The sequence below is a fragment of the Rattus norvegicus genome, chromosome 18 (genome assembly GCF_036323735.1).
Source record: "Rattus norvegicus strain BN/NHsdMcwi chromosome 18, GRCr8, whole genome shotgun sequence".
In the NCBI taxonomy this organism is placed as follows: domain Eukaryota; kingdom Metazoa; phylum Chordata; class Mammalia; order Rodentia; family Muridae; genus Rattus; species Rattus norvegicus.
Genome location: NC_086036.1, coordinates 48,033,105 through 48,055,391, shown reverse-complemented (window position 1 = coordinate 48,055,391; position 22,287 = coordinate 48,033,105). Strand labels below are relative to the sequence as shown.

General features: G+C 40.7%; 1 long non-coding RNA gene across 2 annotated transcripts in view; it reads left to right on the top strand.

The window, feature by feature from the left end:
* Nucleotides 1–22,287, top strand: part of LOC120098214 (uncharacterized) — a 120,054-nt gene that overhangs the window by 43,713 nt on the left and 54,054 nt on the right. The gene's annotated exons all lie outside the window — the stretch shown is intronic.

Genomic DNA, 22,287 nt, shown 5'->3' with positions numbered 1-22,287 from the left:
ATGTTAGCAACCCCAGTACAGTCATTGTTCTACCAAGTTGGACTTTGGTAGAATCCTTTCTTCAGTCTGTCATAGTTGCCCAATTTGGAGTGATAAATATTTGTTCATGTTTCCTTAAGAAAAGTTACAACCAGCAACCATATAGAGGGCAGGTGTCCACCTCAAGTGCATTTCTGAGCTGTTCGCCTTGAGTTTTGAGATTGGGTCTAGCACAGGTCTGGGGATCGATGATGCTAGGCTGCCTCATTGTGTTCTATCTGTTTTCACCTCCGAAGTGCTGGGATTACAAGTACAGACCTGCGTTTTGGGGATCACGCTCACATCCTTGTGTTCATATGGGACCAAATGAGATATCTCTTCCACATCCCAGTTAAATATGTCCTAAATCCTTAAGTGGCATTGATAGTACTGAAAAATTTCTAGTAAGTAATATTTGGCATCATATTTAGTCGTAGCTTGACATCAATATTTAGCCTTATAGTAATGAAAATTTATATGTATCAAGAGAAATAAAATGTCTAGTAGATTTCCCTTAAAATGTACTCAGAAATACCATCTATTATTCAAATAACTGCTGTGATTATAATTATATTCCTCTTTTCCTTCAACTTCTGCAATCATTAAAAGAGAACATTAATAATGAATCAGGTACAAATAGCACAGCCACACTTATAAAAATAACCTGAATTGCAATTAAACTGATCCAAGTACCACGACAACAAGAGTTCCAATATGAAGTACTACTTTCTTTGGAGATACTTGGTTCTATCTTCCCTTTCATTTCCATTTTTCCTGTATGTGAGAGAGCACACTGTATGCACATGTATGCTTGCCGTACAGGCGTATGTGGCGAGCAGAGGGTGAGATGGGATGCACTTCTCCGTTTCTTTTCCACTTTATTGTTTCGAGACCGAGTCTCTTGCTGAGACTGGTTGATCAATGAGTTCCTGAGAGTTGCCAGTCTGACTCCCAGCAATGGAGTTTCTTTGTGTGTGAAATTAATAATAATAATAATAATAATAATAATAATAATAATAATAATAATACTCCTGGTCCACCCTCCAACTGCTCCACATTCCATACCTCCTCCCTGCCCTGCCACTGTCTCCATGAAGATGTCCCCACCCCATCAACCCCACCAGACCTCTAAACTCTCTGGGGTCTCCAGTCTCTGAGGGTTAGGTGCATCTTCTCTGACTGAATCCAGACTTGGCAGTCTTCTACTGTATGTGTGTTGGGGGGTGGTCTCATATCAGCTGGTGTATGCTGCTTGGTTGGTGATCCAGTGTCTGGGAGATCTTGGGGGTCCAGGTTAATTGAGACTGCTGGTTCTCCTACGGGGTCACCCTCCTCCTCAGCTTCTTTCAGCTTTCCCCTAATTCAACCACAGGTGACAGCAGCTTCTGTTCATTGGTTGGGTGCAAACACCTTCATCTGACTCTTTACCTGTTTGTTGGGTCTTAGGGGGAATCATGATAGGTTCCTTTTTGTGACTGCTCCATAGCCTCAGTAATAGTGTCAGGCCTTGAAGCCTCCTCTTGAGCTGGATCCCACTTTGGGCCTATCGCTGGACCTTCTTTTCCTCAGGCTCTTCTCCGTTTCTATCCCTGCAGTTCTTTCAGACAAGAACAACTATGGGTCAGAGTTTTGACTGTGGTATAGCAACCCCATCCCTCACTTGATGCCTTGTCTTTCTGCTGGAGGTGGTCTCAACAAGTTCCCTCTCCTCACTGTAGGACATTTCATCTAGGGTACCTCCCTTTGAGTCCTGAGAGTCTCTTACCTACCAGGTCTCTGGTACAGTCTGGAGGGTCCTCCTAACCTCCTACCTACCGATATTGCCTGTCTCCATTCTTTCTGCTGGCCCTCAGTGCTCAGTCCTTTTCTCCCAACCAATACCATATCATGTTCCCCTCTCCCCATCCTCTTCCCTTCCTGGGTCCTCCCTTCTGGTGATTGCTTTCTTCTCCCTCCCAAGTGGGACTGAGGTGTCCTCACTTGGGCCCTTCAGCTTGCTGACTTTTGTGGGTTCTGTGGACTCTATCTTGGTTATTTTATACTCTTTTTTGCTAATATCTACTTACTAGTGAGTACATACCATGCATGTCCTTTTGGGCCTGAGTTACCTCACTCAGGATATTTTCTAGTTCTATCCATTTGCCTGCAAAACTCAGGATGTCCTCATTCTTAATAGCAGAGTAGTGTTCCACTGTGTAAATGAACCACATTTTCTGTATCCATTCTTCTGTCGTGAGACATCAAGCTTGTTTCTAGCTTCTGCATATCACAAATAAGGCCGCTATGCTATGAACATAGTGGAACATGTGCTCCTGTGGCACGGTGGGACATCTTTTGGGTATATTCCCAAGAGTGGTATTACTGGGTCTTCACATAGATCTAGTTCCAATTTTCTGAAGGACCTCCAAATTGATTTCCAGAGTGGTTGTATCAGTTGGCAATCCCACCAGCAATGGAGGAGTGTTCCTCTTTCTATACATCTTTGCCAACATGTGTTGTCACCTGAGGTTTTGATCTTAGCCATTCTGATTGGTATAAGGTGGAATCTCAGGGTCATTTTGATTTGCATTTCTCTGATCACGAGGGACTTTGAACATTGCTTTAGGTGCGTCTCAGCCATTCGAGACTCCTCTGTTGTGAATTGTCTGTTTAGGTCCCCCATTTTTTTGATTGGGTTGTTTGTTTTTGGCAGTTAACTTCTTGAGTTCTTTGTATATTTGGATATTAGCCCCCTATTGGATGTGGGGTTAGTGAAGATTTTTTTCTCAATCTGTATGTTGCCAATTTGTCTTATTGACTATGTCCTTTGCCTTACAGAAGCTTTCCAGTTTCATGAGGTCCCATTTATAAATTCTTTATCTTAGAGCCTGAGCCATTGGAGTTCTGTTTAGGAAATTTCCCCTGTGCCGATGAGTTTAATGTTCTTTCCCACTTTGTCTTCTATTAGATTCAGTGCATCTGGTTTAATGTTGAGGTCCTTGAACCACTTGGACTTGAGCTTTGTGCAAGGTGACAAATATGGGGGTCTATTTTCATTTTTCTTCATGCAGACAGGCAGTTAGACCAGCACCATTCATTGAAGATGCTTTCTTTTTTCCATCGTATATTTTGGGCTTCTTGTCAGAGACCAAGTGTGCATATGTGCTTTTTTTTTTTTTTTTTTTTTTATTAACTTGAGTATTTCTTATATACATTTCGAGTGTTATTCCCTTTCCTGGTTTCCGGGCAAACATCCCCCTGATCCATGCCCCTCCCCTTCCTTATGGGTGTTCCCCTCCCCATCCTCCCCCCACTGCTGCCCTCTCCCCAACAATCTAGTTCACTGGGGGTTCAGTCTTAGCAGGACCCAGGGCTTCCCCTCCACTGGTGCTCTTACTAGGATATTCATTGCTACCTATGAGGTCAGAGTCCAGAGTCAGTCCATGTATAGTCTTTAGGTAGTGGCTTAGTCCCTGGAAGCTCTGGTTGCTTGGCATTGTTGTACATTTGGGGTCTCGAGCCCCTTCAAGCTCTTCCAGTTCTTTCTCTGATTCCGCGTATGTGCTTTTTTTTTTTTTTTTTTTTTTTTTTTTTTTTTTTTTTTTTTTTTTTGCGTGTGTGCTTTTATTTCTGGGTCTTCAATTCTATTCTATTGATCAACCTGTCTGTCTCTGTACCAATACCATAAATGTTTTTTTCACTATTGCTCTGTAGTAGAGTTTGAGGTCAAGGGTGGTGATTCCCCCAGTTGTTTTTCTTTATTTTTAAGAATTGTTTTTATTATTCTGTTTTTATTTTTTGCCTTTCCAGATGAGTTTGAGAATTGCTCTTTCCATGTCTTTGAAGAATTATGTCGGGATTTTGATGGGGATTGCATTGAATTTGTAGATTGCCTTTGGTAGGATGGCTGTTTTTGCTATGTTAATTCTGCCATTCCACGAGCATAGGAGATCTCTCCATTTTCTGAGATCTTCGATTTCTTTCTTGAGAGACTTGTAGTTCTTTTTTTTTTTTTTTATTAACTTGAGTATTTCTTATATACATTTCGAGTGTTATTCCCTTTCCTGGTTTCCGGGCAAACATCCCCCTCCCCCCTCCCCTTCCTTATGGGTGTTCCCCTCCCAACCCTCCCCCCATTGCCGCCCTCCCCCCATAGACTAGTTCACTGGGGGTTCAGTCTTAGCAGGACCCAGGGCTTCCCCTTCCACTGGTGCTCTTACTAGGATATTCATTGCTACCTATGGGGTCAGAGTCCAGGGTCAGTCCATGTATAGTCTTTAGGTAGTGGCTTAGTCCCTGGAAGCTCTGGTTGCTTGGCATTGTTGTACTTTTGGGGTCTCGAGCCCCTTCAAGCTCTTCCAGTTCTTTCTCTGATTCCTTCAATAGGGGACCTATTCTCAGTTCAGTGGTTTGCTGCTGGCATTCGCCTCTGTATTTGCTGTATTCTGGCTGTGTCTCTCAGGAGAGATCTACATCCGGCTCCTGTCGGTCTGCACTTCTTTGCTTCATCCATCTTGTCTAATTGGGTGGCTGTATATGTATGGGCCACATGTGGGGCAGGCTCTGAATGGGTGTTCCTTCAGTCTCTGTTTTAATCTTTGCCTCTCCCTTCCCTGCCAAGGGTATTCTTTTTCCTCATTTAAAGAAGGAGTGAAGCATTCACATTTTGATCATCCGTCTTGAGTTTCGTTTGTTCTAGGGATCTAGGGTAATTCAAGCATTTGGGCTAATAGCCACTTATCAATGAGTGCATACCATGTATGTCTTTCTGTGATTGGGTTAGCTCACTCAGGATGATATTTTCCAGTTCCAACCATTTGCCTACGAATTTCATAAACTCGTTGTTTTTGATAGCTGAGTAATATTCCATTGTGTAGATGTACCACATTTTCTGTATCCATTCCTCTGTTGAAGGGCATCTGGGTTCTTTCCATTTTCTGGCTATTATAAATAAGGCTGCGATGAACATAGTGGAGCACGTGTCTCTTTTATATGTTGAGGCATCTTTTGGGTATATGCTCAAGAGAGGTATAGCTGGATCCTCAGGCAGTTCAATGTCCAATTTTCTGAGGAACCTCCAGACTGATTTCCAGAATGGTTTTACCAGTCTGCAATCCCACCAACAATGGAGGAGTGTTGCTCTTTCTCCACATCCTCGCCAGCATCTGCTGTCACCTGAGTTTTTGATCTTAGCCATTCTCACTGGTGTGAGGTGAAATCTCAGGGTTGTTTTGATTTGCATTTCCCTTATGACTAAAGATGTTGAACATTTCTTTAGGTGTTTCTCAGCCATTCGGCATTCCTCAGCTGTGAATTCTTTGTTTAGCTCTGAACCCCATTTTTTAATAGGGTTATTTGTTTCCCTGCGGTCTAACTTCTTGAGTTCTTTGTATATTTTGGAAATAAGGCCTCTATCTGTTGTAGGATTGGTAAAGATCTTTTCCCAATCTGTTGGTTGCCGTTTTGTCCTAACCACAGTGTCCTTTGCCTTACAGAAGCTTTGCAGTTTTATGAGATCCCATTTGTCGATTCTTGATCTTAGAGCATAAGCCATTGGTGTTTTGTTCAGGAAATTTTTTCCAGTGCCCATGTGTTCCAGATGCTTCCCTAGTTTTTCTTCTATTAGTTTGAGTGTGTCTGGTTTGATGTGGAGGTCCTTGATCCACTTGGACTTAAGCTTTGTACAGGGTGATAAGCATGGATTGATCTGCATTCTTCTACATGTTGCCCTCCAGTTGAACCAGCACCATTTGCTGAAAATGCTATCTTTTTTCCATTGGATGGTTTTGGCTCCTTTGTCAAAAATCAAGTGACCATAGGTGTGTGGGTTCATTTCTGGGTCTTCAATTCTATTCCATTGGTCTATCTGTCTGTCTCTGTACCAATACCATGCAGTTTATATCACTATTGCTCTGTAATACTGCTTGAGTTCAGGGATAGTGATTCCCCCTGAAGTCCTTTTATTGTTGAGGATAGCTTTAGCTATCCTGGGTTTTTTGTTATTCCAGATGAATTTGCAAATTGTTCTAACTCTTTGAAGAATTGGATTGGTATTTTGATGGGGATTGCATTGAATCTGTAGATTGCTTTTGGTAAAATGGCCATTTTTACTATATTAATCCTGCCAATCCATGAGCATGGGAGATCTTTCCATCTTCTGAGGTCTTCTTCAATTTCTTTCCTCAGTGTCTTGAAGTTCTTATTGTACAGATCTTTTACTTGCTTGGTTAAAGTCACACCGAGGTACTTTATATTATTTGGGTCTATTATGAAGGGTGTCGTTTCCCTAATTTCTTTCTCGGCTTGTTTCTCTTTTGTATAGAGGAAGGCAACTGATTTATTTGAGTTAATTTTATACCCAGCCACTTTGCTGAAGTTGTTTATCAGCTTTAGTAGTTCTCTGGTGGAACTTTTGGGATCACTTAAATATACTATCATGTCATCTGCAAATAGTGATATTTTGACCTCTTCTTTTCCGATCTGTATCCCCTTGATCTCCTTTTGTTGTCTGATTGCTCTGGCTAGAACTTCAAGAACTATATTGAATAAGTAGGGAGAGAGTGGGCAGCCTTGTCTAGTCCCTGATTTTAGTGGGATTGCTTCAAGTTTCTCTCCATTTAGTTTAATGTTAGCAACTGGTTTGCTGTATATGGCTTTTAATATGTTTAGGTATGGGCCTTGAATTCCTATTCTTTCCAGGACTTTTATCATGAAGGGGTGTTGAATTTTGTCAAATGCTTTCTCAGCATCTAATGAAATGATCATGTGGTTCTGTTCTTTCAGTTTGTTTATATAATGGATCACGTTGATGGTTTTCCGTATATTAAACCATCCCTGCATGCCTGGGATGAAGCCTACTTGATCATGGTGGATGATTGTTTTGATGTGCTCTTGGATTCGGTTTGCCAGAATTTTATTGAGTATTTTTGCGTCGATATTCATAAGGGAAATTGGTCTGAAGTTCTCTTTCTTTGTTGTGTCTTTGTGTGGTTTAGGTATAAGAGTAATTGTGGCTTCGTAGAAGGAATTCGGTAGGGCTCCATCTGTTTCAATTTTGTGGAATAGTTTGGATAATATTGGTATGAGGTCTTCTATGAAGGTTTGATAGAATTCTGCACTAAACCCGTCTGGACCTGGGCTCTTTTTGGTTGGGAGACCTTTAATGACTGCTTCTATTTCCTTAGGAGTTATGGGGTTGTTTCACTGGTTTATCTGTTCCTGATTTAACTTCGATACCTGGTATCTGTCTAGGAAATTGTCCATTTCCTGAAGATTTTCAAATTTTGTTGAATATAGGTTTTTATAGTAAGATCTGATGATTTTTTGAATTTCCTCTGAATCTGTAGTTATGTCTCCCTTTTCATTTCTGATTTTGTTAATTTGGACGCACTCTCTGTGTCCTCTCGTTAGTCTGGCTAAGGGTTTATCTATCTTGTTGATTTTCTCAAAGAACCAACTTTTGGTTCTGTTGATTCTTTCTATGGTCCTTTTTGTTTCTACTTGGTTGATTTCCGCTCTGAGTTTGATTATTTCCTGCCTTCTACTCCTCCTGGGTGTATTTGCTTCTTTTTGTTCTAGAACTTTTAGGTGTGCTGTCAAGCTGCTGACATATGCTCTTTCCTGTTTCTTTCTGCAGGCACTCAGCGCTATGAGTTTTCCTCTTAGCACAGCTTTCATTGTGTCCCATAAGTTTGAGTATGTTGTATCTTCATTTTCATTAAATTCTAAAAAGTTTTTAATTTCTTTCTTTATTTCTTCCTTGACCAGGTTATCATTGAGTAAAGCATTGTTCAATTTCCATGTATATGTGGGCATTCTTCCCTTATTGTTATTGAAGACCAGTTTTAGGCCGTGGTGGTCCGATAGCACGCATGAGATTATTTCTATCTTTCTGTACCTGTTGAGGCCCGTTTTTTGACCAATTATATGGTCAATTTTGGAGAAAGTACCATGAGGAGCTGAGAAGAAGGTATATCCTTTTGCTTTAGGATAGAATGTTCTATAAATATCCGTTAAGTCCATTTGGCTCATGACTTCTCTTAGTCTGTCGACATCACTGTTTAATTTCTGTTTCCATGATCTGTCCATTGATGAGAGTGGGGTGTTGAAATCTCCCACTATTATTGTGTGAGGTGCAATGTGTGTTTTGAGCTTTAGTAAGGTTTCTTTTACGTATGTAGGTGCCCTTGTATTTGGGGCATAGATATTTAGGATTGAGAGTTCATCTTGGTGGATTTTTCCCTTGATGAATATGAAGTGTCCTTCCTTATCTTTTTTGATGACTTTTAGTTGGAAATTGATTTTATTTGATATTAGAATGGCTACTCCAGCTTGCTTCTTCTGACCATTTGCTTGGAAAGTTGTTTTCCAGCCTTTCACTCTGGGGTAGTGTCTGTCTTTGTCTCTGAGGTGTGTTTCCTGTAGGCAGCAGAATGCAGGGTCCTCGTTGCGTATCCAGTTTGTTAATCTATGTCTTTTTATTGGGGAGTTGAGGCCATTGATATTGAGAGATATTAAGGAATAGTGATTATTGTTTCCCTTTATATTCATATTTGGATGTGAGGTTATGTTTGTGTGCTTTCATTCTCTTTGTTTTGTTGCCAAGACGATTAGTTTCTTGCTTCTTCTAGGGTATAGCTTGCCTCCTTATGTTGGGCTTTACCATTTATTATCCTTTGTAGTGCTGGATTTGTAGAAAGATATTGTGTAAATTTGGTTTTGTCATGGAATATCTTGGTTTCTCCATCAATGTTAATTGAGAGTTTTGCTGGATACAGTAACCTGGGCTGGCATTTGTGTTCTCTTAGGGTCTGTATGACATCAGTCCAGGATCTTCTGGCCTTCATAGTTTCTGGCGAGAAGTCTGGTGTGATTCTGATAGGTCTGCCTTTATATGTTACTTGACCTTTTTCCCTTACTGCTTTTAATATTCTTTCTTTATTTTGTGTGTTTGGTGTTTTGACAATTATGTGATGGGAGGTGTTTCTTTTCTGGTCCAATCTATTTGGAGTTCTGTAGGCTTCTTGTATGCTTATCGGTATCACTTTCTTTAGGTTAGAGAAGTTTTCTTCTATGATTTTGTTGAAGATATTTACTGGTCCTTTGAGCTGGGAGTCTTCACTCTCTTCTATACCTATTATCCTTAGGTTTGATCTTCTCATTGAGTCCTGGATTTCCTGTATGTTTTGGACCAGTAGCTTTTTCCGCTTTACATTATCTTTGACAGTTGAGTCAATGATTTCTATGGATTCTTCTGCTCCTGAGATTCTCTCTTCCATCTCTTGTATTCTGTTGGTGAAGCTTGTATCTACAGCTCCTTGTCTCTTCTTTTGGTTTTCTATATCCAGGGTTGTTTCCATGTGTTCTTTCTTGATTGCTTCTATTTCCATTTTTAATTCCTTCAACTGTTTGATTGTGTTTTCCTGGAATTCTTTCAGGGATTTTTGTGTCTCCTCTCTATGGGCTTCTACTTGTTTATTTATGTTTTCCTGGAATTCTTTCAGGGATTTTTGTGATTCTTTCTGGCATTTTTGCGATTCCTCTCTGTAGGCTTCTACTTGTTCTCTAAGGGAGTTCTTCATGTCTTTCTTGAAGTCCTCCAGCATCATGATCAAATATGATTTTGAAACTAGATCTTGCTTTTCTGGTGTGTTTGGATATGCCGTGTTTGCTTTGGTGGGAGAATTGGGCTCCGATGATGCCATGTAGTCTTGGTTTCTGTTGCTTGTGTTCCTGCGCTTGCCTCTCGCCATCAGATTATCTCTAGTGTTACTTTGTTCTGCTATTTCTGACAGTGGCTAGACTGTCCTATAAGCCTGTGTGTCAGGAGTGCTGTAGACCTGTTTTCCTCTCTTTCAGTCAGTTATGGGGACAGAGTGTTCTGCTTTCGGGCGTGTTATTTTTCCTCTCTACAGGTCTTCAGCTGTTCCTGTGGGCCTGTGTCTTGAGTTCACCAGGCAGCTTTCTTGCAGCAGAAAATTTGGTCTTACCTGTGGTCCTGAGGCTCAAGTTCGCTCGTGGGGTGCTGCCCACGGGCTCTCTGCAGCGGCAGCAACCAGGAAGACCTGTGCCGCCCCTTCTGGGAGCTTCAGTGCACCAGGGTTCCAGATGGTCTTTGGCTTTTTCCTCTGGCGTCCAAGATGTGTGTGCAGGGAGCAGTCTCTTCTGGTTTCCCAGGCTTGTCTGCCTCTCTGAAGGTTTAGCTCTCCCTCCCACGGGATTTGGGTGCAGAGAACTGTTTATCAGGTCTGTTTCTTTCAGGTTCCGGCGGTGTCGCAGGTAGGGGTCCTGCCGCTCCTGGGCCCTCCCCCACGGGATCCCAGAGGCCCTATACAGTTTCCTCTTGGGCCAGGGATGTGGGCAGGGGTGGGCAGTGTTGTGGTCTCTTCCGCTCTGCAGCCTCAGGAGTGCCCACCTGACCAGGCGGTTGGGTCTCTCTCTCACCAGGTCTGGGAGCAGAGAGCTGCTGCGGGCCGGGATCCGCGGGTGTGGGACTTCCGGTAAACACAGAACGTGCCCGGTCCTAGAGAAATTCTGCTTTCGTGTGTCCCAAGCTCACCAGGCAGCTTTCTTGCAGCAGAAAATTTGGTCTTACCTGTGGTCCTGAGGCTCAGGTTCGCTCGTGGGGTGCTGCCCAGGGGCTCTCTGCAGCGGCAGCAACCAGGCTTGTAGTTCTTTTAATACAGATATTTCACTTGTGTGGTTAGAGTTACCCCAAGATATTTTATATTATTTGTGGCTATTGTGAAGGGAGTTGTCTCCCTAATTTCTTTCTCAGCCTGTTTATCATTTCTATAAAGGAAGGCTACTGATTTATTTGAATTAATTTTATATCTGGCCCCTTTGCTGAAGTTGTTTATCAGCTGAAAAAGTTCTCTGGTAGAATTTTTGGTCGCTTATGCATAGTATCATATCATCTGCAAATAGTGATACCTTTATTTTACTTTGCCAGTTTCTATCTCCTTGATCTCTTTTTGTTGTCTTATTGTTCTAGCTAGCACTTTGAGCACTATATTGAATAGATATGAGTAGAGTGAGCATCCTTGTCTTGTCCCTGATTTTAGTGGGATTGCTTCAAGCATCTTTCCATTTAATTTGATATTGGCTGTTGGTTTGCAGTAAATTGCTTTTATTATGTTTTGGTATGGACCTTGGGTTCCTGATCTCTCCAATACTTTTAACATGAAGGGGTGTTGCATTTTGTCAAATGCTTTTTCTGCATCTAAGGAGATGATCACGTGATTTTTTCCTTTGAGTTTGTTTACATAGTGGATTACATTAATGGATTTTTATTGAACCAACTTGCATCCCTGGTATGAAGGCTACTTGATTGTGGTGACTGATGGTTTTGATGTGTTCTTGGATTCAGTTTGCAAGAATTTTATTGAGTATTTTTGCATCAATATTCATAAGCGAATTTGGTCTGACGTTTTCTTTTTTGGTTGGGTCTTTGTGTAGTTTAGCTATCAGAGTAATTGTGGCTTCATAGAATGAATTAGGTACTATTCCTTCCATTTCTATTTTATGGAATAGTTTGAGCAATATTGGTATCAGCTCTTCACTGAAGGTAGAATTCTGCACTAAATCCATCTGACCCCCCTTTTTTGTTTGTTTGTTTTTGTTTTTTTGGGGTGAGGGGGTTTAATGACTTCTTCTATTTCCTTATGGGATATGAGCCTGTTTAGATAGTTTACCTGCTCTTGATTTAACTTTGATATGTGGTTTCTGTCTAGAAAATCATCAGTTTCATCTAGATTTTCGAGTTTTGTTGAGTATAGGCTTTTGTACTAGGATCTGATGATTTTTTGAATTTCCTCCATTTCTTTTGTTATCTATCCCTTTTCATTTCTAATTTTGTTAATTTGGATACTGCCTTTGGGCTGTTTTTAGTTTGGTGAGGGGTTTATCTATCTTGTTGATTCTCTCAGAGACCCAGCTTTTGGTGGCATTTCAAGCACACACTGTGCTGCAGTTTTACATGGGAGCTAGAGATTTGAGCACAGGTCCTTGTGCTTGTCCAGATAGTACATCAACCACTGAGAAAATTTCTCAGCCTCTATTCTTTGTCAATGATAACAAACTTAGCAGTAAATAATGAAAAATACCAATATTTGAACAGAACTGATTTAGTCATTGATTAATTCACTTGTAGATGTCCAGATACTCATAGGTGCCATAAAAATAATCAAAGTAACATTATAAATAAGACATTTCATATTCTCAACCATTCTTTTGAGTAATTTTTGATATTTTGATTTTTTTGTGTTTGGGTTCTTTTCTGGGGGCAGTGCATTGGGGATTCTTGGAGATAATCAACAGAAACTGAATTTGATTAACTAATGTAGGAATATAAGAATATAACAATACATCTGGGTTCTTTACAGCTTTTGGCTATTATAAATAAGGCTGCTATGAACATAGTGGAGGCATGTGTCCTTGTTATATGTTGGAGTATCTTTTGGGTATATGCCCAGGAGTGGTATAGCTGGGTTCTCAGTTAGTGCAATGTCCAATTTTCTGAGGAACCTCCAGACTGATTTCCAGAGTGATTCTACCAGGTGGTGACCAATGGAGGAGTGTTCCTTTTTCTCCACATCCTCACCAGCATCTGCTGTCACCTAAGTTTTTGATCTTAGCCATTCTGACTGGTGTGAGGTGGAATCTCATGGTTGTTTTGGTTTGCATTTCCCAGATGACTAAGGATGTTGAACATTTCTTTAGGTGCTTCTTGGCCTTTTGATACTCCTCAGTTGTGAATTCTTTGTTTAGCTGTGCACCTAATTTTTTGATATGATTATTTGGTTCTTTGGAGTCTAACTTCATGAGTATTTCTTTATATATTAAATATTTTTCCCAATCTGTTGGTTGTCATTTTGTCTTATTGACAGTGTCCCAGATGTCCTTCAACAGAGGAGTGAATACAGAATATGTGGTACATTTACACAACAGAGAACTACTCAGCTATTAAAAACAATGACTATATGAAATTCTTAGGCAAATTGATGGAACTAGAAAATATCATCCTCAGTGAGGTAACCCAGTCACAAAAGAACACACATGGTATGTACTCACTGATAAGTGGATATTTGCCCAAATTCTCGGAATACCCAAGAAAAAATTCACAGACCATATGAAGCTCAAGGAGAAGGAAGACCAAAATTTTGATGCTTCAGACCTTCTTAGAAGGCGGAATGAAATACTCATGGGAGGATATACAGGGACAAAGAGTGGAGCGGGGACTGAAGAAAATGTCATCCAGAGACTGCCCCACCTGGGAATCTATCCCATATGTAGTCACCAAACCCACTGACTATTGTTGACATCCAGAAGTGCTTGCTGACAGGAGCCTGATATGGATGTCTCCTGAGAGGCTCTGCCAGAACCTTACTGATATAGATGAGGATGCTTGTAGCTAATCATCTGACTGAGCACAAGGATCCCAATAGAAGAGCTAGGGAAAGGACTGAAAGAGCTGAAGGGATTTGCAAAACAATAGACCAACCAATGAGACCTCCCCTCCCCCAGAGCTTTGGGAGACTAAACCACCAACCAAGGTGTACCCAGGGAGGGACCCATGGTTCCAGCTGTGTAGGAAGCAGAGGATAGCATTGTCTGGCATCATTTGGAGGAGAAGCCCTTTGTCCTGTGAAGACTTGTTTTCCCAGTGTAGGGGAATTCCAGGGTGTTGAGGTGGGAGTGGGAGCATCTTCATAGAAGCAGGAGGAGGAGGGTGAGGGGGGATGGGAGGGTGAAAGAGGATAACATTTGAAGTGTAAATACATAAAATATCCATAAGACTTTAACAATTCTTAACATATGAAATGACATAATACTCAAGGATTCAAGAAAGAGTAGAAAGTGCTGTTCTAGGAACCCTGGTGGTGAGAAGTTAGAGTCATCTCTTGGTTCTGTTTTCCTGTACACTTTGTTCTCTCCATTCAATGCTCCATTTTCTGAAAGAGTCTGACCTCTTTGATCAGGCTCACAGGGCCCCACTTGGGATAAGCAAGCAGCAATGGCCTATGCACAGTTTCACTTTGACCAGACAGGATAAAGGAATGGTTTCCCAAGGGAAGAGTGAGATGCTATTAGTAAGATACAGGGAGAAATGCCATGTAAATAAATATAATACTAAGAAATGTGTCTAACTAACAAACAAGTCACACTCTCTTCAGTCCATACTCTGAGATGATTAAGCATTCTGTCTTATTTGTAAACTACTCATTTTATAAAGTTTTTGAATGTGGAAGAGTTACCAAAAATGTTTCCTTTCTGTTTCTTGGTTTGAAGCAATAGTACATACAACAGCATAATAACATTGTGTTCCTATCTAACGGTAGCTGAAGATTGGGTGCAGTTTTCTCTAATTTGCACTGCTTCTAGGAGCTCTGAAATAATCTTGTGAGTAAAATGAGACCCAAACTAAAGAGAATATGCAGCTTTATTTAAAATTTGCTTTATTGTGACAGATGATGTTTGCCGAAAGTGAATCATTGCTCAAAATGTAAAGACAAATCCAACTGTCACAAGGCAGGCTCTTCGAAGTTTGGCACGCCTGCTGCGCCAGATGCTCAGGAGTAGTGCACACTGCCCTCCATGTTCTTCATGGAATCAGCATTGTAGCTGATGCTTTGAGAGTTCTCAGAGACTCTTGTCTAACCTTCATTTGCCTCGAAACATTATTTGTGTAATTAAGCCCACATCTGGGCTTTTGTCATTAGCCTCAGCGGTTAATGTGAACAATTCATTCTCAGTGCGACAGAGAAGACAAATGCAACAGACGCCAGCGAGCAGCACCGGGCGTGAGGCAGACATACAGCATCTGCAAATATATAAAACCTCAGGCTACTATAAAATGGACACATCACACTTTAACATATCTTGATGAGAGCTCACATACCCTACTCTGAAAACACTGACTCCGGCAATATGATAACAGAGAGATGAAGGATGGACAGACAGAAAGACAGCTGCGATAAGAAGGCATGGGCCACAGCTCTGCTCACCGTCTGTCCTCTGATCTACATAAGTTTGTTTTAGGACTGAAACCTCAATGCAAACAAAAGTGACCAAGTTTCCTTTATGTTTTCCAAAGACTTTTTGTAGATGAACAGAATTGAGAAAATCCCACACTTTTAAGATGGTTTGCTTCATAGGTTGTGTTGATTTAGATGGGGAGAACATGGCTTTTTCACATCAGCTGCTAGACGTTTGTTTTGTTTTCTACATGAAGATAGTTATGAACTTTTACCTGCTCTAGTTTTTACTCCACACAGTTGGATAATGCTCAAACAAGTGTTACTAGTGAAACACTTTTGAGTTTGAAAGTTTTATAACTTAGTATTTGACTCTGGATATCAAAGGAAAAACCCAGTTACCTTACTAATACATATACCACCTTTTTCATAAGGTTATTGATTGAATAATTAGAAATTATGTGGCTGCCTTGACGTTGCTTCTTGAACAAAAGGAAAACTGGCATGTGTTGCTACGATTATATTGGCCTTTCTAGACCTGGCCAGCAGTGCCACTAGCCGAATCAAGAGTATATTCCTTCTCCACAATTTTACTTAGCCTCTGGCCAGGTCATTTTATATGAGCATAGAGATTAAATAAAAATAGTACATTTGTTTTGAAGTTGCAGGGAAATCTTTGAATTACATCCAAGCACACTGCTGTATTTTCATGTAGAAATTCTGAAATAGCTGTGGAAATTCAGAAGTGGCTGGCACATTGTCAACCCTCAGGAAAAGCTGGTTGGATAAATTTGACATAGGAGGAGACCTACAACGTAGCAAATATTTCATGTGGCTAAAATCTAACCTTTGTTTGTACTGGTACATTTTTATTTGAGGCAATGTAACTCATGAGCATAAAAATAATAGATGTGGAGATCAATTTGAGTCACGCAATGAGAAATAAACTATAGTATAAACTCAGTAAACCAAATGAGTTTATATAGAATCAATAGAAAAGTTCAATATTTGAGACCACTCTAATGAAAGGGCAGAAAGAATAATTTGTTACTCCTCTTACCTAGGAATTTATACAGCTTATCTGAAGTCAGGGGAATAAACTTCTATCTACCAAAACCCAGTTTTTAGATATCAGTTTTCACTGTTACATAAAACACTCACTGAGCTTTTATCCAGCTATACTAAACAAACAAAACATTCCCTGTATGTATTTTTGAAAGTTGGTGTCAGGAAGAAAGCAGAAGGCTACAGAAAAAATAGCTACATACATCAGTGGCATATTTTACAGCCATGCACATTTTATGTGAGTATTCATCCAGTGCATGTCAGAAAATTTCACAGAGGAGGCAACTTTGCAGCATTTCTGAAAGCTAGAAATATGGAGAAAACAAGCAAATGACAACAGTTACAAAATCCCAGTTTTCCTCATCATGATGCTTCTTCCTTGTAACAGACACAAAATGAGAGAAGCAGAGATATAACTCGGAGCCAGTCACCAGTGCCGTGAACACTGTGCAGGAGGAACAGCTGTAGAAGAATGCGAAACTTAGTATTCCCAACGTTTGACAAAAAAACACTCCCGGGGAGACGGAATCTGAGCAGAGAAAGAGGAAAGGCAGACTTAGTAATCATTTACCACGTATTAGAGATGCTGATTTCAAAGAGTCACAGCGGGCAGCGGATGCGGCAAGGAAGCGGAGGGTGGGCTTGCAGGATTGTCAAAGGGAGTAACCTAGGTGGGTTTTTTGTTTGTTTGTTTTTATTTTTTGTTTGTTTTTTGTTTTTTGTTTTATTGGTATGAGATCTGAATAGAAATGTTGGTAAAGAGCAAGAAAAACGCTGATGTCAGAACAGAGGGTAGACATAGATGTCTTCTTTGAGCACTGTTCAAAGTCCTACGCGTGTACCTTCTGGGTTTGTGAATCAATCAATGCAAGTGCTTAAACAGAAGATACAGCCAGAATCAGGGCATGTGCAGATGACTCTATAAAGGATGTTTCTGACATGCTTGTACAGGACAGAATTAGAGTCAGAGATGTCTCAGCAGAGGGGGCTACTGGGTCTTAGAGGACCTTCTCCGAAGAAGTCATCTGTGGTTATATAAGGAAGGCTAGGCTTAGATGTAAAGGTAGAGGAAATAGTTATGAATTTGACCACAATTCGTCTATAGTCAAATTAATGTAGTTATAAATTCCAGCTAATAAATACTTATTTTTAAATGAAACTGTACACTTAATAGGTGATTATAATAAGCAAAATTTCATGAGGAGTTTTACTTATTACAAATGCAGGTAAGCTTCCAGTTTCCACGTGTGCCCAGAGCTGAGCCTGTTCTATAGCTCTCTGTACTCAGATACACTGAAGAAGAAAAAGTGGGGAAGAGTCTCAATCACATGGGCACTGGGGAAAATTTCCTGAACAAAACACCAATGGCTTATGCTCTATGATCAAAATCGACAAATGGGATTTCATAAAACTGCAAAGCTTCTGTAAGGCAAAAGACACTGTCATTAGGACAAAACGGCAACCAACAGGTTGGGAAAAGATCTTTACCAATCCTACATCTGATAGAGGGCTTATATCCAAAGTATACAAAAAACTCATAAAGTTAGACTCCAGAGAGCCAAATCACCCTATTAAATATGGGGTACAGAGCTAAATAAAGAACTCTCAACTGAGGAATATTGAATGACTGAGAAGTACCTAAATGTTCAAAATCCTTAGTCATCAGGGAAATGCAAATCAAAGCAACACTGAGATTCCTCCTCACACCAGTCAGAATGGCTAAGATCAAAAACCCAGGTGACAACAGATGCTGGTGAGGATGTGGAGAAAGAGGAACACTCCTCCATTGTTGGTGGGATTGAAAACTGGTACAACCACTATGGAAACCAATCTGGAGGTTTCTCAGAAAATTGGACATTGTACTACCTGAGGACCCAGCTATACCTCTCCAGGGCATATACCCAAAAGATGCTCCAACAATGTAGCAAGGACACGTGCTCCACTATGTTCATAGCAGCCTTATTTATAATAGCCAGAAGCTGGAAAGAATCCAGATGTCCCTCAACAGGGAATGGATACAGAAACTATGGTACTGTACCCTGCTATTAAAAGCAATGACTTTATGAAATTCATAGGCAAATGGATGGAACTAGAAAATATCATCCTGAGTGAGGTAACCCGATCACAAAAAGATACACATGGTATACACTTATGGATAAATGGATATTAGCCCAAAATCCTGGATTACTCAAAATAAAATCCAGAGATCACATGAAGCTCAAGAAGAAAGGTGATCAAAGTGAGGATGCCTCAGTTCTTCTTAGAAGGCAGAACAAAAATATTCATAAGAGGAGATATGGAAACAAAGTTTGGAGCAGACAGTGATGGAGTGGCAGTTCAGAGCCTTCCTGACCTGGGCATCCAGCCTATATACAAATAGCCATCAAACCCACACAATATTCCTGGAAAGAAGTGCTTGCTCACAGGAGCCTGAGATAGCTGTCTCCTGAAAGGCTCTGCCAGAGCATGAGAAATACAGAGGCAGATGCTCACAGCCCACCATTGAACTGAGAATAGGGTCCTCATTTGAAGAGTTAGAGAAAAATCCTTTCGGCTCCCTTGAAGGAGCTGAAAGAGTTTGCAACCCCATAAGAACAACACCAACCAGCCAGAGCTCCCAAGGACTAAACCACCATAGAAAGAGCCATGGTTCTAGCTGCATATGTAGCAGAGGATGGCCTTTTTGGGCACCAATAGGAGGAGAAGCCCTTGATCCTGCCAAGGCTTGATTTCCCCTGTGTAGGAAATGCCAGGGCAGGGAGGCTGGAAGGGGTGGGTGGGGTAACACCCTCATAGAATCAGGGGATAGGGGATAGAATAGGGGATTTATGGATGGGAAGCCAAGAAAGGGGATAACATTTGAAATGTAAATAAAAAATCCAATAAAAAAGCAATGTGGTAAAATGCAGCTTTTAAAAAAGTAAGCAGTGTTATTAAAATAGACAGCTGTGTGTAGAAATCTAGAAATCACATGATAATCTTCACTTTTTATTTATTTTTCATTTCTCAGTATTGCTGACATTCTAGGTTTATTAGGGAAATTTGCAGAAAGAAAACCTTCAAATGTTGTCATTGCTGCTCTCATTGGCTGCTCTCCTTTTAGGAGTGAGACCCTGGAGTACCTCTATCTTTTGAGACAGAGATGAGTTTGGAGTGGATTAACTTAACTCCTTTCAGAAGGCATACTTACCCACATTTATAGCTATTTGTTTCTTCTGTGTCCAAAGCTTGATTTGTAATCCTAACCAGTTTTCTAAACATTTATATAATTTACTTAAAAAGACAGAAAAAGGTGCCAAGACTCCATAGACTGCCCAGGTGGTTGAACCAACTCCAGTCGGGAACTATGTGGTTTAAGTCATGAAGAATTCTCTGATAAATGCTCCAATACATTTTTATTATTTACTCTTATTCTATTTATTTATAGATATAACCAACCAGTTGATGCCATCATCATCCGTGTTCTATCTAGAAGTTTCTCCAAGTCAGTTATGAGATGGGAACAGTGGCAGTACAAGGTTCTAGCCTAATCCCAAAGTAGCCTAGGAAATACACTGATTTTGACCTTTCACTGATGGGAACAGTAAGTAGTTTGAAATGGAAGAGTAGTTGTATGTCCTCATCTCAGGCATATTTTCTGTATGCCCTGCAAGGATAAAAATTACGCTGGACTTCACTGAACAGCTTTTTTTTTTTTTTTTTTTTTAACTTGAGTATTTCTTATATACATTTCGAGTGTTATTCCCTTTCCCGGTTTCCGGGCAAACATCCCCCTCCCCCCTCCCCTTCCTTATGGGTGTTCCCCTCCCAACCCTCCCCCCATTGCCGCCCTCCCCCCATAGACTAGTTCACTGTGGGTTCAGTCTTAGCAGGACCCAGGGCTTCCCCTTCCACTGGTGCTCTTACTAGGATATTCATTGCTACCTATGGGGTCAGAGTCCAGGGTCAGTCCATGTATAGTCTTTAGGTAGTGGCTTAGTCCCTGGAAGCTCTGGTTGCTTGGCATTGTTGTACTTTTGGGGTCTCGAGCCCCTTCAAGCTCTTCCAGTTCTTTCTCTGATTCCTTCAATAGGGGACCTATTCTCAGTTCAGTGGTTTGCTGCTGGCATTCGCCTCTATATTTGCTGTATTCTGGCTGTGTCTCTCAGGAGCGATCTACATCCGGCTCCTGTCGGTCTGCACTTCTTTGCTTCATCCATCTTGTCTAATTGGGTGGCTGTATATGTATGGGCCACATGTGGGGCAGGCTCTGAATGGGTGTTCCTTCAGTCTCTGTTTTAATCTTTGCCTCTCCCTTCCCTGCCAAGGGTATTCTTTTTCCTCATTTAAAGAAGGAGTGAAGCATTCACATTTTGATCATCCGTCTTGAGTTTCGTTTGTTCTAGGCATCTAGGGTAATTCAAGCATTTGGGCTAATAGCCACTTATCAATGAGTGCATACCATGTATGTCTTTCTGTGATTGGGTTAGCTCACTCAGGATGATATTTTCCAGTTCCAACCATTTGCCTACGAATTTCATAAACTCGTTGTTTTTGATAGCTGAGTAATATTCCATTGTGTAGATGTACCACATTTTCTGTATCCATTCCTCTGTTGAAGGGCATCTGGGTTCTTTCCAGCTTCTGGCTATTATAAATAAGGCTGCGATGAACATAGTGGAGCACGTGTCTCTTTTATATGTTGAGGCATCTTTTGGGTATATGCCCAAGAGAGGTATAGCTGGATCCTCAGGCAGTTCAATGTCCAATTTTCTGAGGAACCTCCAGACTGATTTCCAGAATGGTTTTACCAGTCTGCAATCCCACCAACAATGGAGGAGTGTTCCTCTTTCTCCACATCCTCGCCAGCATCTGCTGTCACCTGAGTTTTTGATCTTAGCCAATCGCACTGGTGTGAGGTGAAATCTCAGGGTTGTTTTGATTTGCATTTCCCTTATGACTAAAGATGTTGAACATTTCTTTAGGTGTTTCTCAGCCATTCGGCATTCCTCAGCTGTGAATTCTTTGTTTAGCTCTGAACCCCATTTTTTAATAGGGTTATTTGTTTCCCTGCGGTCTAACTTCTTGAGTTCTTTGTATATTTTGGAAATAAGACCTCTATCTGTTGTAGGATTGGTAAAGATCTTTTCCCAATCTGTTGGTTGCCGTTTTGTCCTAACCACAGTGTCCTTTGCCTTACAGAAGCTTTGCAGTTTTATGAGATCCCATTTGTCGATTCTTGATCTTAGAGCATAAGCCATTGGTGTTTTGTTCAGGAAATTTTTTCCAGTGCCCATGTGTTCCAGATGCTTCCCTAGTTTTTCTTCTATTAGTTTGAGCGTGTCTGGTTTGATGTGGAGGTCCTTGATCCACTTGGACTTAAGCTTTGTACAGGGTGATAAGGATGGATCGATCTGCATTCTTCTACATGTTGCCCTCCAGTTGAACCAGCACCATTTGCTGAAAATACTATCTTTTTTCCATTGGATGGTTTTGGCTCCTTTGTCAAAAATCAAGTGACCATAGGTGTGTGGGTTCATTTCTGGGTCTTCAATTCTATTCCATTGGTCTATCTGTCTGTCTCTGTACCAATACCATGCAGTTTTTATCACTATTGCTCTGTAATACTGCTTGAGTTCAGGGATAGTGATTCCCCCTGAAGTCCTTTTATTGTTGAGGATAGCTTTAGCTATCCTGGGTTTTTTGTTATTCCAGATGAATTTGCAAATTGTTCTGTCTAACTCTTTGAAGAATTGGATTGGTATTTTGATGGGGATTGCATTGAATCTGTAGATTGCTTTTGGTAAAATGGCCATTTTTACCATATTAATCCTGCCAATCCATGAGCATGGGAGATCTTTCCATCTTCTGAGGTCTTCTTCAATTTCTTTCCTCAGTGTCTTGAAGTTCTTATTGTACAGATCTTTTACTTGCTTGGTTAAAGTCACACCGAGGTACTTTATATTATTTGGGTCTATTATGAAGGGTGTCGTTTCCCTAATTTCTTTCTCGGCTTGTTTCTCTTTTGTATAGAGGAAGGCAACTGATTTATTTGAGTTAATTTTATACCCAGCCACTTTGCTGAAGTTGTTTATCAGCTTTAGTAGTTCTCTGGTGGAACTTTTAGGATCACTTAAATATACTATCATGTCATCTGCAAATAGTGATATTTTGACCTCTTCTTTTCCGATCTGTATCCCTTTGATCTCCTTTTGTTGTCTGATTGCTCTGGCTAGAACTTCAAGAACTATATTGAATAAGTAGGGAGAGA